Source organism: Sceloporus undulatus, chromosome 1 (genome assembly GCF_019175285.1).
Source record: "Sceloporus undulatus isolate JIND9_A2432 ecotype Alabama chromosome 1, SceUnd_v1.1, whole genome shotgun sequence".
Classification (NCBI taxonomy): Eukaryota; Metazoa; Chordata; class Lepidosauria; order Squamata; family Phrynosomatidae; genus Sceloporus; species Sceloporus undulatus.
The window spans coordinates 85,173,663-85,189,809 of record NC_056522.1 but is presented as its reverse complement, the minus strand read 5'-3'; the positions used below and the strand labels follow the sequence as shown (position 1 = coordinate 85,189,809).

At 38.7% G+C, this 16,147-nt stretch overlaps 1 protein-coding gene across 4 annotated transcripts in view; it reads left to right on the top strand.

Annotated features, from left to right (window-relative positions):
- The window catches only part of MTHFD1L (methylenetetrahydrofolate dehydrogenase (NADP+ dependent) 1 like), a 199,051-nt gene extending 196,171 nt beyond the window's left edge, over positions 1–2,880 (top strand). For all 4 annotated transcript variants that reach the window (XM_042444996.1, XM_042444915.1, XM_042445168.1 and 1 more), the window contains one exon: positions 2,455–2,880. The gene's annotated coding sequence lies outside the window, so the exon portion shown is untranslated. The remainder of the gene's footprint in view (positions 1–2,454) is intronic.
- Positions 2,881–16,147: the final 13,267 nt, after the last annotated feature.

Below are 16,147 nucleotides of genomic sequence, written 5' to 3'. Positions count from 1 at the left end.
TATTTCCTCACCCCTCATACACATACAATGATAACAATAATACTTAATTCTTCAACCCAAATGCTATCTCTGCATCCTCTTGCTTTCCCTCAACCACCCCAGAATTCCTTACAGACAGTAGCTATCTATATATGTATCTACCTGTAGAACTATGTGCATAGTCTATCAAAAATAAAAAATAAAAAGAGAGAAAGCTGCCTGGTGCAAGAGGGAGGCTTGTTTTGTTCTGTGCCCTCCCTCTGACCTACCCTGAACTTGACCCTTCACCCTGCTCCTTCCTTCTCCTTCCTCCTGCTCCGTCACCCCAACTGCCCTTCATGGCCCCCTTCTTTACCCCGGCTCCTTCATCTTCCTCCTCCTCCTTCGCCCCAAAGGGAGGGAGTGTTCTGCCCACTGCCCTCCCTCTGACCTAAATGCCTCCCCTGAATTGCCCCGATCATGACCGGGGACAAGTTCATATTCATTGAATCCATTTTTTAAAAAAAAGATACAGCTTTTACTCTGGTTTCAAAAGACCTGCGCCAAGGAGCATTTGCCCCGAACGGGTGTGAAAGCCTCGTTTTTGCTTGTGGAAGGATCGGGGTCAATATGAACTTCCTGTTCTGAGTTCTGATCCGGGGTAAAAGGTAGTCTGAATGGCCCCATAGTGAGGACAGATGTAGGAAAAGCAGTCAAAGCAAAGTCTGATCAAATCATATCAATAAGATTTCAAGGAAAACCTATCAAACTAACCATAAGCCAAGGTTGTGCTCCAACTACAGAAGAAGAAGAGGAGGAGGAGGAGGAGGGAGGAGGAGAAATTGAAGTATTTTGTGCTGGAGGAAATAGATCACACGCTAGAATGGGACTTTTTATTAATTATACTTTATTGGAATGCAAAAGTAGATACAGAGAAAAATCAAAGATAGTAGCAAAATGTGGCCTAGGGTAAAAAAATGAATCAGGAGATGACCGATTGAATTTTGTGAGGCCAACAGTTTGTTCATCGCCAGTACGTACTTCAAGCAATCCAAGAGGTGTCTGTACACAAGAACATCACCTGATGGCCAATATAAAAACCAAATAGACTACACAATTGGAAGCAGAAGATGGAGAAGTTCCATTCTCTGTGCAAAAACAATACCATGGCACAAACCATGGAATTGCTAATATTAAACATTAAAATAAAACTAAAGTAAGATGCTAAACCAATAATTGTGCCAAAATACAACCTGAACATCTCAGTAAAATGTAAAGATAATGTTAAAAATAAATTTGTATCATGCCTAATTGACTGGGAACCAGAAGAATTCTGGACTTTAAACAATACAGTCTATGGGATTCACTGCCACAAGAAGTAATGACACCTGGCAGTAGAGATGCTTTAAAAGGTCATTAGGATTGCATCTACACTTCAGAATTAATTAAGTTTGACACTGCTTTAACTGCCATGGCTCAATGCTATGGAATTCTGAGAATTGTAGTTTTGTGAGGCATTTAGTCTTCTATGTCAGAGGGCTGTGGCGCCACAAACTACAGTTCTCAGGATTCCATAACATTGAGCCATGGCAGTTAAAGTGGTGTCAAATTAGATTATTTCTGAAATGCACATGCAGCTTAGGTAAATCTACTCATTTGAGAAAATCAACTCATTTGAATTGTGGTACTGGAAAAGAGTTCTACAGATACTGTGGACTGGTAAAAGAACAAATAAATGGGTCCTAGAGCAAATCAAACCTAAACTCTCCCTAGAAGCCAAGATGACTAAACTGAAACTGTGGTTCTTTTGACATATCATGAGAAGGCATGACTCACTTGGAAAAAAAATTATGCTTGGCAAGGTAGAAAGCAGTAGGAAAAGAGGATGACCACTCAATCGAGGAAGTCATAATGCTGAGTTTGCAAGACCTGAACAGGACTGTTGATGATAGGTGACATGGAGGTCTCCCATTCATATGGTCACCATAGGTCTAAGTCAACTTGATGATAGTTAACAATTCCTGCCTCTACCATTCATATAGAAATCTTTGGTGAGGGGAAAAAATAAGTAGAATTGAACCTTAGCTGAAATTATACCAATATTTTCTCCTGCAGCTATGGTAATTTAAAATATTTGATCTATACATATTTTTAAAGATACCCTTTAAATACAGCATAAGCTGAGATCATTATGTATTTGGCATTGTTATATTGACATAATATGAATGAGAGAATACAGTGTTCTTTGACCTGTTTTAACAGAAATGACTATTCTATGGTTATACACTGGCCTTTATATTATTGTGTCACATATTACAGTATCATATGGAATAGGTAACTGCTTTGTGTCATTTGTCTTCCAAGCAAAGTCATTACAGATAATTATCAGCCTAACATTTTTTAAAAGACACCCCCCCCCAATGTGATTTTTCGGGCAATGGAAATGGTAGTTCTTAAAATACCTATCTTTTATTTTCCTCCTTTCTCTGTTTCTAGACTTACGGTGACTTCCATGTTTTCTGGAGTAGGAGGCAAACATCAGTTTGAAGAATGCCTGCAACTTACAACATGTCTCTGGAAGAATACTAGAATAGAACACAACACAAAAAAATAAGCTCACCTCTGAAGCCTTTTTGTAATGAAAAGCCAAAGCAAGAACAACAGCAGAATCAACACTAAATGATTTATTCTCAAGCATAATATAAAGGGATATTTTGCAAGGCATTCATTTGCCTGCACATTGATCTCTCCAAAAGATGTGGGGAATGAGGAAGTGATCAGAAAAAGGTGTAATAAGGAGTAACAAAGGGGATAGAAAAAATTTAGAGTACAAGCTGTTTTCTCTTTCAGCTATTTAATCCAAATGGTAGTCTCCACTCTGTCAGTTCAGAAAATCAATATTAAAAGTATATTGCTGCTTGACCAAGTGTATTTCATTTTAATTTTGTGCAGTGAAGTTTCTTGCTGTTAGCAGCTGAAGCATCAGGTAATATTAGTTGGAAATGCCTGATGGATCACTCAGTATTACCTTGGGCACTGCTGGGAGGTGGGAATGGGGAAGAAGAGCTAAGATTTCAAATGAGGAATTTCATTTCAGAAAACAGCCAAAAAATGCTATAAAAGTTGAACATGCCATACTGCTGCTTTCCCTGCCATCCCACTATGGACAAACAGCTGTAAATGCTCATAACTGCATGTGTTCATCACTGTTGCTCTTTGTCAAATACACTGGGATTTACTGTTCCAAGCTACTGACTATTCCAAATGTGAGCAACCCTTCTTTCTTTTTTATAGACAATAGAAATCACAGTACTTCATCTGCAAGCCTCTAACTCTTTTTTCCCCTTAATGTATACAGGAGTTAACTAGTGTGGGGCAGTGGTTTGAGCATTGGATTCCAACCCTGGAGATCAGGGTTTAATCCCCACTTGGCCATGAAAACCCACTGAGTGATCTATTTCTCTGAACTGAAATCAAACTTCCATTGATACAGACATACTACCTGTGATGGTAAAAAGTGTGAAATCATAACTGCAGCCTCATAGGGCTTTTGTGGTGGAGCTCTTGGCCTCCTGAACTCCATTTATTTTTATTTTTAAATAATCTGAACATCACTTTTGAGTTGTAAATAGATTCCAGAAAACTTATTTTGCCAGTCTAAATGCTGACCCTCCCCCTGTGCCCTGAAACAATAGAAAATAGTTCTAGAAATGTCGCCTTGGGTCACTGGCTGATGGACCAGGTGAGCCACAAAGGCTGCCTGCCCAGCCCTGGAATGTGCCCATCTTGACTTAGCACTACACGCACAAGCAAAAAGGAGAATGTTCCCATCTTTCCTCATGAGGAAGAATAAGCCAGGATTCTGTACATGCACGTGCACATGTGCCCTCAAGTCCTCTGTCAACTTAGAGCAACTCTATACGTTTTCTTAAGCAAGGAATATTCAGAGGTGGTTTTGCCAGTTTCTTCCTCTGAAAAATAGCCTATGGCACATGGTATTCATCGATAGTCTCCAATCCAAGTAATAACCAGGGCTGATCCTGCTTAGCTTCAAATAACAGATGGGCTCTGGTGCCTTTGGGTTATATACGACTCATGCCAGACTAATTTGATCACTTTTTTTTTTTTATAAAATGACCAGCTTGGTAGATGAAGCAAACACTTTGGATATTGCATATCTTGATTTCAGTAAAGTCTTTGACAAGGTCCCCCATGACATTCTTGCAAACAAGCTAGTAAAATGTGGGTTAGACAGTGCAACTGATAAGTGAATTTGTAACTGGTTGACTGGCCAAACCCAAAGGGTGCTTACCAATGGGCTCCTCTTCATCCTGGAGAGAAGTGACCAGTGGGGTGCCATAGGGTTCTGTCCTGGGCCTAGTGCTTTTCAACATCTTTATCAATGACATGGATGAAAGAATAGAGGGCATGCTTATTAAATTTGCAGATCACACCAAATTAGGAAGAATAGTTAATACCCCAGAGGACAGGATCAAAATTCAATATGACCTTAATAGATTAGAAAGCTGGGCCAAAGCTAACAAAATGAATTTCAACACAAAGAAATGTAAGGTACTGCACTTAGGGCAAAAAATAAAAAAATAAAATAAAATGCATAGATATAGGATGGGGGACACCTGGCTGAATGAGACTACATGTGAAAGGAATCTACGAGTCCTAGTAGACCACAAGTTGAACATGAGTCAGCAGTGTGATGTGGCAGCTAAAAAGGCCAATGTGATTCTAGGCTGCACCAACAGAAATATAGTGTCTAGATCAAGGGAAGTAATAGTGCCACTCTATTATGCCTTTGGAGGTCTTTAAACAGAGGGTGGATAGCCATCTGTCAGGGGTGCTTTGATTGTGTATTCCTGCATGGCAGGGGTTGGACTGGATGGCCCTTGGAGTTCCTTCCAATTCTATGATTCTATAAGTGGAAGTTTATTCTTAATTTGTTTACCAAGTGACTCGTTTATCTTAAGCCACAATTGCTGATTTACACTTAATCACAAGCCATAAATCTGCTAAATTGGAAAGGAATTCCGGTTTAGTCTTCCTCCCATGGAAGGACAAAGCAGGGTGGAATGTAAGCATGATATTTTTACTCATGGCCTAAAATGATTCCACTAACTGGTATTCATTCATTTTGTTCATCACCATTTATTTGATTAAAATATGGTATAAAGGGATATTTCAGATGAAAGAAGTGACAAAACCACCTGAGTATTCTTCACCTAAGAAAACCCCATGAAAATCAGTCACTATTAAATGACCATCAGTCACTATTATATTACTAGTGTTAGTATACCAACAGGATAATAGGATTAATACCTTAGTACAGTGGACCCTTGTTATTCGCTGGGGTTTGGTTCCAAGATCCCCCGTGTATAACAAAATCCGTGTATGCTCAAGTCCCATTAAGTATAATGGCATAGCAAAATGGTGTCCCTAATAAAAAATGGAAAATCAAGGTAAATTTATACTTTTTTGGGACATTTTCAAACCGTGTATGCTTGAATCCGTGTATAAAAAATCCGTGTATAAGAAGGGCCGACTGTATGCTCAATAAGCTGTTCATATTAGACTACATACACCCCTCTAGCAATTCTGTCAATTGAAAAAGAATAATCCTTCTGCTATGTATTTGCTTCTCAGATAACCCATGCAGTCTACTAAATCCTAGCCATACCTCCATCTTCATTCACTAATCTTTCTTCATACAAGCAAAATACAGAGAAGTTCAGTTATGAGATTTAAGATACACAGGTGAACAGAGCATAAAAAGGCTACATTCTTTAACACATATGATTTAGCTAGGGATTAAACCCAACTGCATACAGTAGGAATTGGTATTGTTTTTTCTATAGAGGTTTGCACTGTTATGATGTCAGGTTCCTGACTGCACTCCTATACTCAGTTTCCTGAGAATAAGTTTCCTATATTCAGTTTCCTGGGAATAAGTATCACTGAATTCATTAGGACTTACCTTTGACTAAAGGTGTATAAATTGCACTGTAAAATCACATTTTAGGTCATTACTTGCCCAGAAAAAACTATAGTAAACTAACATTATTCAAGGTTCTCAGGAAAAATCCATGAGAGTTAAGCCAATTTCTCTGGGCTACAACTCTACCATAACTAGCTGGCTCAAAACCATGTATAGATTCCAATATGTTTTATTATTATGGTTATTGTTATTGTTATTCCAGCTTTGTTGCGGGGGCCACATCACTTTCAGCTGGTTTATTTTTTCTTTTCTTTTTTCCTTTTTGAGAGATATATTTTGGAACATAAGGGACTTAAATTAGAAAAGCAGGCTGTCCGTTTAGAAGCATTTGGAAATGTGAAAAATGTCTGCTGCAGCGTTGCTGGTTAATGGCACAATGCTTGATCCCTGTCTATTCGTTTATGTAACAAATCAGTTAGATTCAAATATTTCGACAAGTGTGGTCATAACAGCAACTCCCAGATCAGTAATCCAAAGTGCAGTGTATTATATATCAACGTTCAAATGTGTGTGAGCCGATGTGCATTTGTGAGAGGTTCTTTTTTTAATGGAAAAGCTCAAATATTTATTCACAAAGTAAACCTTTTTCATCTGAAAGGTTTCAAAGACATTTGGAATACGTTAACTTGCATAAGCAGTCATAGAATGAAGGACTTGGCAAAAAGAGAAAGTAGCAACTTGTGAGTTTTTAAAAAGCAAGCAAAGGCCCCATACAGACAGGCCAAAATAAAGCTGCTTCGGGTCACTTTGGAGGTATTCTGTTTAAATGATGCATGCGTACTAAGAATCCAGAAGCTGCGCCAAAGCCTCGATCCAGTACTAAGGACTGGAGTGCAGCTTTGGTGCAACTTCTGGACTCTTAGGACGCATGCATCATTTAAACAGCATACCTCCAAAGTGACCCGAAGCAGCTTTATTTTGGCCTGTCTGCATGGGGCCAAAGATTAAAGAAATAGTGTGCAATATGGAGAGAGAACAAAATGTTCATCAATAATATAATTTATAGGAGATATATATAGATAAAAATCCTGTAGATATATATCCCACCATTCCCTGTACATAAGCCACAACAACACATTTATAAATACAGTTTCTGTTTGGATATCCAAATTTCCATGCAGCTTCTACTGTGCCTAGTGTTCCCAGTTGCAATTTGTGACATGCCGGATTGACAATCAGGAAGAAGCTATTAAAAGTTTGTGCTCTCACTAAATACCAAATAAATGTATTGATTTCAGTTAATTTATCCATGCATTTCTCTGTAAAATTAACTTAGTGTCTACATTCCTTAATTACATGATGTACATATTTATTTATTTCGGTCTATACCCAAAAAGATGGAGTGGGGACTGTCTTGTTTGGTCTATGGTATATAAAAGGAAATACTTTCCATTCTTCAAATAAAGGGCACCTCTTATAATAAGGGATATATGGCAACCCTATCAGCATGTTGCAGATCATTAAAGGTAGATTGTGTCTAAAAATGTGAAAACCTCAAAACAAGAGTTAAAATGGGATTGGAAGAAGGCACCTTAATTCTTAATGTAGCTCTATGAATCTCTGAGCCAAATTCAAGCCAAAAACACATCAGCTTTTATTCCTCCCTTTCAGAGGCTGGGGAGTCTTGTAAGACTGTGTACCTCTGGCATTGTATGAACATGGGTGAATGAATGAATGAAGGGCCTTTGAATGTTCAGATATTTCCTTAGATATGCTTAAAAGCATCTGAAAAAGTGAGATGACAGGATTTATTGTTATTATTATTATTATTAACCTTTATTTATAAAGCACTGTAAATTTACACAGCGCTGTGCATACAATCTTTTTAATTGGACGGTTCCCTGCCCTCAGGCTTACAATCTAAAAAGACACGACACAAAGGGAGTGGTGGTGGGGAAGGGGCCTTTCTAGTAGGATAATACATATAAAATACATAGCAATACAGGAAATGATTCAATAAAACAGGCAACAAAAGAACATCAAATAGCAAGTGACAATTATGCACTGCCTGGGAACGCTGCCCTGAAAAGGATGGTCTTCAACTCCATTTTAAAGCTGGTTAATCTGGATTGTCCTTGCCAAATTGGGATAGCTGGAGGAGCACAACTAATACTGCCCCTTTAATATCATTGTCCATCTCATATGATTTACAGTGGGATGTTACATTTGTTTCAGGAACAATGGATTGCAGGATATGCTAGTACCCTTTTTAATAGCAATAAAAACCTAAATCTCACGTACTCTCAATAAAAGAAATTGATTAAAAAATGCCAACACTCGTTTTTCAAATATATGAATGCAATTTTTATTCTTATTTTTAAAAACCATGATAACAAGAGGAGTGAGGAGTTCTGTTCCACCTGAAAAAAATGATTAAAACGATTACTGAATATGGTTCATGGGCCAGAAGGTCTCAGGGTTAGGAAAACATGAAAACAGGTAAGGGCAGATGCTAAGAAGCGCACTTGGGCCTGCTTGCATTGCCTCCTCAGAGGCCAGAACAATTTTAGGCCTGTTTCAGTTAAGTACGTATGTTTCTGTAAAGTTGGATCCTTTTCTGTATTCTATGAAATTTTAATTAATGCCTGTAAGTTGAAGACATCTATGTTATTTCCTATATCCAAAAAGAGATATAACAAATGTATTGGTTTTTAAAGTGTCACAAGACTCTTTGTTGCTTCTGCTGCAAGAAACATATGATAACTACTCCCCTGAAATGGTTATAATGGAAGGCAGCAGAGTATAAAATGAAGGCACCTAATGGCTTCCAGTCCAAATAAGTTTGCTCATTTTTAAGAGACAGGGCTTCGGGAACATGTGCCCCTCCAGATGCTGTTGGACCAAAACACCCGTCAGCCCTAACCAGCACAGCAAACGAAGAAGAGAGTTGTGACACAACAAGATCTGGAACACCACATGTTCCCCTTCCCTGTTTTAGGATGCCACAGAGCTGCCATTTTGATTGCAAAGTTTTTCTTTATTAATGCTTCTTACATTTCAAATATTAAATATTAAAGAGCCCTGAATCTGTCCCACTTAGAAAGGGACTAGTTGTTTTACAAATATAAAAATCACATAATTTTACCCAGCCATAGCAGCAGATTTTCTACTGGCTTAACTGTAAGGTTCTTATATGTGTGACAGCATGCTAATAACTGTCAAACCTGATGTTGCAATGAATGAAGTCTTATGATATGTGGAAAGCTACAAGTCAACTTTCTGAATTCTAGAGCTCATTTAATCTCTCCTGACATTATTTAAACACCAACATAAATGATTGCATAAATGTGTATCAGCCTCAGTTTACAAAAGGGGCTGCCAATACTCATTACTAAATGTTTCTCCTTCTTCTTGAACTAAACACTGGCATTTGTCAGATTTTTGCTTGGGTCATTCCATGTCTGTCAAAATCTTGAAGGTATGCCAGGAAGCTGCAGCTGTCATTAAGGCAAAACAAATGACAAATTGCTTGTTCACAGACAACTGCCACTGAGCAGATGAGTCTCCATCTTGCTTAACAGTTGATTAATATAATATAAAAGAAAGTCAAGTTATGTGTGTGTTCTTTGCAATTCCTTAGGAAGTACAGCAAAACTAACTGCTCAGTTGAAATCGTTGAGATTCAGTTTAAAGTAAGGATGTTAGGTTATTCATTAGAGTTACTAATTGTTTTAGCTAAAAAAAAACCACAACTTAGATCAATCCAATTTTTACCAGAAAAACAAGTGGTGGCAAGTATCTAATAGAAGAAAGAGAAATCAATGTTAAATTAACAGCAAAGTTTGGAAGCTCATTGGACCATATGTAGTCATTTTGAAGTTAATAGGATTGAGGCTACAGTCCATAAATGACTTAACTCAAATGGGTAAAAGCCAACAGAGTAAAGAGAACAGAACATTGGGCTCAGATATGGATGATTTGAATACCTGCTCAACCATAGAGCCTCCCCGTGACCATATTAAGCCTGGTTAATAATACATACTGCCATTAGCAAAACAAGAGGGCAAGCTATTTACATGAGTTGGCATGAAATATGCAAACCCTCCTATTCTCAAAAGATTTTACTGACAATGTCAGACTTGCTTGGTAGATGGATATCATGATGTATGAACAGCTTGTCAGAGAGAAAAGTACCCATGCAGTCTTTAGTAGCTACCATGAAACAGTACTAATAGGAATTAGGCCTTCCTATAGTTTGTCTTTCAGTTCAGTGCCATGGGGTGAAGGGAGAAATACTAAGGCTCAGAGAGTGTGACTTGCCCAAGGTCACCCAGTGAATTTATCTTTTTATATGAACAAAACATACATTATTAAAATGAAATACACTGTTAAAAGTCCTGTCCTTATAAACAGTAAGTGTATAAGCCCGTCTTTTCACTCACCAACAGCAAAGCAAGAAGAAACAGACCTGTCTAATATTCCAAAAAGGGAGTTCCAAAGACTGGAAGCAACCACCAAGAAGACTCTTCACTGTGTTCCTACCAGATATGCGCCTCAGGGGTGGCAGGAGTGTGAGTTTGATTGTCCTCATGTATAACTTATTATCAGGACAAGAGTACACTTGCAGGACAGAATATACAGAAACAAAATTGTTTCCAGTTGGCAAAGGGATCAAATAAGACTGCAATTTATTACTCTGTATAATTTACACACAGAATGTATCACACAAAGTAGGATTAGACTTCAGGAGGAGGCATGATAATTAAGGCAAGGAACATCAACAATTTAACTTCAGTTCTCCTGCCCCGGACCATCTTAAACCCTTTGCTTGTAATCCGCCTTGATTCCGCAAAGAAAAGGCGGAATATAAATAAATTATATTGTTGTTGTTGTTATATTACTATAAATGATATCATATTACTATAAAATCACATATATGTAGAACGAAATCAAGAAAGAAAGTACAAAAGCAAGCTTACAGCTAAACATTGAGAAAACAACCATTAGTGACCACAAATGATTTACATAAGTTTACAGTAGATGGTAAAAATATTAGCATTGCTAAAGATTTTCTATAACTTGGCAAAATCAAATCAAAACAGAGATTGCAGTCAAGAAATCATAAAATGACTCAAAATGGTAGCTATAAAGGAAACTAGGAAAGTTCCTCAAATGTTAAGGTACACCATGAAGTACCAAAGTCAGCATCATCCATGCCATGTTATTTCAGATTTCTATATATGGCTCTGATATCTGGACAATGAAGAAAGCTAGCAGGAAGAGAATTAACTCATTGGAAATATGGAGCAGGAGGGGAATTTTATGGATATTATGGACCATCACAAAGACAAATAAATGGGCCCAAGAACAAGACATGGCTAAACTAAGGATATTGTACTTTGGAGATATCGTGAGAAGACATCACACATCTTGAAAAAGATTATAATGCTTGGTAAGGTAGGAAAAGAGGGAGACATCACTATAGATGAATTAAGTCAATCAATTCATAGGGTCACCAATCTAATGGCAATCAACAGCACAACAACAACGTTAGGATAGCCAACAAACTGAACTTATAGTCATTTACCAAAAGCAATATGTGAAATGAAAGCCATTACTTGACTGAAATAAGCCCTTAGCTGTCCTGGTCTTTGAGAAGGTGAAGTGGGCCTTTTCCTGGCCCTAAACGTAAACCCCCTTCCTTTTCTCCCATAAGACCCGCAACCACTGAAACTTGCCTGTTGAACAGTTCATATAACAGGATTATCAACTGCATAATCAAATATTTAACACCAAAAGTTAAAAGCTCACTTGTGGAAATTACCTGAACAGTAAAAAACAAAAAAAGCATAAAATTAACTCCTAGGGCTTTACTGTAGCAAAAATCTTCAAATAAATGAATAAATGCCCTATCTTTATTATGTGTTGCATATTTGAATATTGCAGGGATTGATAGCCAGCAGGACTTTTCCAACCGGCTCCAGTTTCAAATGCAGCTTCCTTTCCATTTTAAGTAAACTCTGCTTTCCAATCTCTCCCTCTTCCCATGCATTCAAGAATTAGAAAACAACACGCCACATACTCATGACTCCACATAGCTAATTCTTCTAATTGGAAGCCAATCTGGATAAATCTGATTTGGTTGGCAAGCAATATTGTTTTCTCAGAAAACCCTGCTTTTCTCTCCTCATGAAAAGAAAGTGGGGGAAAAGACACAGAGGCGGGTTACAGACCGCCGAAAAGCGGCAGCCTGTACCCGCCCCTTTCCCCGGTGTATCGGGGCCTCAGTGCCAGAACGGCAGCTGCTGAGGCTCCGATCCACCCCTCCGATCCTTGGGGCTTCAGCAGCTGCCGTTCTGGCACTGAGGTTTGTAATGCACCAGAGTTAACCAGGATTTATAGGGTATCTATGTGAGCAACTGCACTTATGCATTATTATTTTTATGTGCCTTCAAGCTGTCTCCAGTTTATGGCAACCTTATTACGGGGTTTTGTGGCAAGATATATTCAGAGGTAGTTTGCTATTGCCTTCATTTAGGCTGAGAGAGCATGATTTGCCCAAGGCCATACAGTGGATTTCCATGACTGAGCCAAGATTCGAACCCTAGTGTCCTGGAGTCCTAGTCCAATACTCAAACAACACCACACCAGCAGATCTTTTCTGCTCCTATTCGGGCTGGTGGCAGAGGGTGTCTTCAGGACCATGGTGTGTGACTGTCGCAGTCCAAAGGTGTCTTTGGCAGAGGTGGCCTTAAGGTGCCCCTTCCTGCTGGTCTGTACCAGCCCTGAGTCTATCCATATGCAATGTAGTCTTCTTCTGCATTGCAATCAGCATTTTTAAGGATGCAGGTGAACACCACAGATGGTTCTGCCCAAAGGCAATTGTTTGGGGAACAGTGGTGACACCCCCCCCCTTAGGGTGTCACCTGATGCAGCTCCAAACCTCCTGCACACCCTTAATGACAATTCTGTCTCAGTGTATTCAACATCTACAGTACTTTAAAGTAGATGCAAGCTTACCTTACCACCACCCTTTTCCAATTAGAAAGCATTCTGTGTCTTCATGCTCATTCCCAACAGTAGACTCCTGTCCTGAGTACTGGTTACACATTAGGATAACAAGTTTATTGAATAGCCCGAGGGGCATTTCGCATTACACATTAGGATACAAAATGTTTCTTTAAGAGTGATCCAACATAGTGTCTCTTGATTTCCTATACCCAGCTTTGATAACTGACATTTCTCACTCCATATATGGTGAAAATCATTATTGTAGAATTTTGAGCATCATTTTGCTTGCATGGCAGATGACTTTAGTGGTCCTGTGATTACTACAATCCCTAGGTTTCCCTTTCTTGGGGATTGGAATGTATATTGAGCTTTTCCATTTTCAAATGGAATTTGTTGTTGCTGTGTGCCTTCAAGTTGTTTCTAACCTATGGCAATCCTAAAATGGAATACTTGTTTTTTATATCAATGGAAACCAAACTGAGTTGCATTTCCAAAAGGGTGATGGGAATGTACCTTCTCCAAAGCATACAAATAAAAATAACCTCTTTGGTAGTAAAAACAATATAAATCCATCTCTTCCAGCTACTACTAGATGTGCTATCCAATTTGAGTTTCTTAAAAAAAAATAGTACAGCATTTAAAATGATCTCTAGCTTCGTTAATATAAAGATTGCCTATTTTTGCTCCACTTTCTGATAAGCCTGTGTGCTTTGTGTAAGATGAAGATAGTTTTATGTCTTCACTTTACACAATATTGGCTGGAAATTTAAGAGTCCCTGTTGAGAAGCAGGAAATGGTAGCTTCAATGATGTTGCTGTGATGATTCCACTCTTTGTTTTTTTCCCCCATTTAAATGAGCATCTAGGGAACTAAACATATTTTGGAAACAAAACCTTGGGCCACTCCTTTAAACTTCAGATTAAAGACTGGAGCAGCTTCACCATTCCACTGACATGGAAGCTTTTTGCCACAACTGTATTTCAATGACAATTGAGCACTTTATGGCTTGGGACAGTTTCTGTGTACATTTTTTCAGCCAATTTGTTCATTTTTGAGATTCATTTCCCACCACTTGGGTCTCAGGGAATTTGTCGTAATATGTGGTCACTACACTTATAATCATTACATGAAGTGGAATTTATGTACCTAAGTGCCTACAACTGCAGTTCATTGAGAGAGGTTTTAAATGTAGCCAAGCTGGGGACTCAAGTTGTAAATCACCACAACTTGTCAGTGGAAAGGTGGATCAGAAAACTAGCCTGACCATCAAGGAAGTGTCTTAACAGCAGTATACAATGTCATGGGCACATACCACCTTAAACTTTCAAACACTTTCAAGTTGATTTGTCACTGGAGTGAGTAACAAGTTTGTCTGTATCTTTATTTTGTTCCCCCTTAAGAGAACTTGATATTAGCTGAGATATCTGTTCATTCTTTTATGGTAGATGTATTGTGTGAGTAGGACCATACTGTATTGTACTGAAATGTCTAGCTGACATTAAAACTGTGATCTGTTCATCCGAGGATCGTGCCCTAGGGGCCACAAGAAGGAGTGGATCTTTGCCTCAAAATGGTAGTGAGAAGTGTAAGGTACTACACTTAGGCAGAAAAAAATATATAGGGCTTGGATATAGGATGGATGCTACCTGGCTTGATAACAGTACATGTAAAAGGGATCTGTGAGTCTTAGTAGACCACAAGCTGAACATAGCACGATGCAGCAGGTTAAAAAGCCAATATGATCCTACACTGCATCAACAGGAGTATTTTGTTTAGATTAAGGGAAGTAATAGTACTATTCTATTCTGCTTTGGTCACACTTCACCTGGAATACTGTGTCCTATTCTGCAACAGGAGGTATATTGATAAACTGGAGTGTGTCTAGAGGAGTACAACCAAAATGGTAAGAGGTCAGCTATGCCCTGTCAGGAGCAGCTTAGAAAACTGGGCATGTTTAGCTAGGAGAGGAGAAGGTTAAGAAGTAACATGATAACCATGTTTAAATATTTGAAGGTAGGTCATCTTGAGGATTAAGCAAGCTTGTTTTCCGTTGCTCCAGAGAATAGGACACCAAGCAAAGGATTCAAGCTACAGGAACATAGATTCCAACTAAACATTAGGAAGAACCTCCTGACAATAAAAGCTGTTATAGACAGTGGAACACACTGCCTTCGAAAGTGGTGGAGCCTCCTTCTTTGAAGGTTTTCAGGCAGAGGCTGGATGGCCATCTATCAGGAGTGCTTTGGTTGCGCATGGCAGGGGCCTAGACTGGATGGCTCTTGGGGCCTCTTCCAACTCTATGATTCTTTCATTCAAAGGCTATAGTGTTCCACACTTTGATGAAATAGACCTGTCATCAGGAAAACTTAATTGAATGCCATCTCTTGTTATGATCGATAACAGACTGGTACAATATTTATCCATCCATTCCTTTATTTATATTGCACCTTTCACCCAGTCTGGGACTTAGGGAGGCTTACAAAAATGCAACAAAACACACACACACACACACACACAGAGTAAAATGCATATAGTGTCTTTTTGTGATTTCCAGCCAGGGCAAGAGGCAGAATATAAATAAGGTAATGGATGTATGGACATCGTTAAAAACATACAAAATTAAGATTAAAACAGTATTAAATAACAGAATCAGTACCAACTAAAACCAAAACTATGATTGCAAATTGTAAATACTTCAAGGACTGTCACAGATAGGAAAGGACAGGGCTGATTTCTTCTACCCCAGGGCAAACTTGGTCTAATGGTTTGAAGTTACTGGAGACTAGATTTTGATAGAATGCTCTAAAGAATTTGTTGACATTAAGAGCAGTTTGGCATTGGAAGCAATTGCCTAGAGAGGTAGTGGGGTCTCCTTCTCTGAACCTCTTCAAAAAGAGGCTCAACATCTCCCTGCTGGTGTAAGGTAAACTTACACCTGCCTATGTTACTAACAGGAAGCATCCACAGAAGGCTCTGAACTGTGGTGCTCCCTCTTTCTTCTTTTTAGAACTGCAGTTCTCCATTTCTGCACATGGTAGAATTGGATATATTAGCTTCAGTCTCACGTCCATTCCCTGCTCACAGATATTTAGAGGTGTCATTAGGGAGGGGTGCTAGGAGTACAGAATGCACCAGATGACACCGTAAAGTTGAGGTGACATCATTGCTCCACAAACATATGTATGTTTGTTTTTTGTCAGCAACGGGTTGTGGCATTCACCTACATCCCTT